Below are 1,427 nucleotides of genomic sequence, written 5' to 3' on the forward strand. Positions count from 1 at the left end.
TCATCAGTTGTTTGCATCAGAGCGATAATTTTTGAGATAGTTATTAAAACTGTTTAAAGGTTGTCAAACGTTGTTTCTCGTTGTATATCCTTTAATTCTAGAGTTAAATTGATAAATAACGTGTACGAATTTGTTTAACGCATTTGTTTTGGTTACTCGACGTCTCCGTTCTCGTGTAGCCTACATATTGCGTTTTTTTTTAAATTTGCTTACCGGGCTAAAGGTTAGCATGTTTAAAATACGTAAGTCGTTTTGTTCATCAAATTTAAGTAGATAACTCATCAGTTGTTTGCATCAGAGCGATAATTTTTGAGATAGTTATTAAAACTGTTTAAAGGTTGTCAAACGTTGTTTCTCGTTGTATATCCTTTAATTCTAGAGTTAAATTGATAAATAACGTGTACGAATTTGTTTAACGCATTTGTTTTGGTTACTCGACGTCTCCGTTCTCGTGTAGCCTACATATTGCGTTTTTTTTTTAATTTGCTTACCGGGCTAAAGGTTAGCATATTTAAAATACGTAAGTCGTTTTGTTCATCAAATTTAAGTAGATAACTCATCAGTTGTTTGCATCAGAGCGATAATTTTTGAGATAGTTATTAAAACTGTTTAAAGGTTGTCAAACGTTGTTTCTCGTTGTATATCTTTTTATTCTAGAGTTAAATTGATAAATAACATGTACGAATTTGTTTAACGCATTTGTTTTGGTTACTCGACGTCTCCGTTCTCGTGTAGCCTACATATTGCGTTTTTTTTTTAATTTGCTTACCGGGCTAAAGGTTAGCATGTTTAAAATACGTAAGTCGTTTTGTTCATCAAATTTAAGTAGATAACTCATCAGTTGTTTGCATCAGAGCGACAATTTTTGAGATAGTTATTAAAACTGTTTAAAGGTTGTCAAACGTTGTTTCTCGTTGTATATCCTTTAATTCTAGAGTTAAATTGATAAATAACGTGTACGAATTTGTTTAACGCATCAGAGCGACAATTTTTGAGATAGTTATTAAAACTGTTTAAAGGTTGTCAAACGTTGTTTCTCGTTGTATATCCTTTAATTCTAGAGTTAAATTGATAAATAACGTGTACGAATTTGTTTAACGCATTTGTTTTGGTTACTCGACCTCTCCGTTCTCGTGTAGCCTACATATTGCGTTTTTTTTTTAATTTGCCTACCGGGCTAAAGGTTAGCATGTTTAAAATACGTAAGTCGTTTTGTTCATCATATTTAAGTAGATAACTCATCAGTTGTTTTCATCAGAGCGACAATTTTTGAGATAGTTATTAAAACTGTTTAAAGGTTGTCAAACGTTGTTTCTCGTTGTATATCCTTTAAATCTAGAGTTAAATTGATAAATAACGTGTACGAATTTGTTTAACGCATTTGTTTTGGTTACTCGACGTCTCCGTTCTCGTGTAGCCTACATATT

This window comes from Eurosta solidaginis, unplaced genomic scaffold (assembly GCF_040869045.1).
Source record: "Eurosta solidaginis isolate ZX-2024a unplaced genomic scaffold, ASM4086904v1 ctg00001419.1, whole genome shotgun sequence".
Taxonomy (NCBI): Eukaryota; Metazoa; Arthropoda; class Insecta; order Diptera; family Tephritidae; genus Eurosta; species Eurosta solidaginis.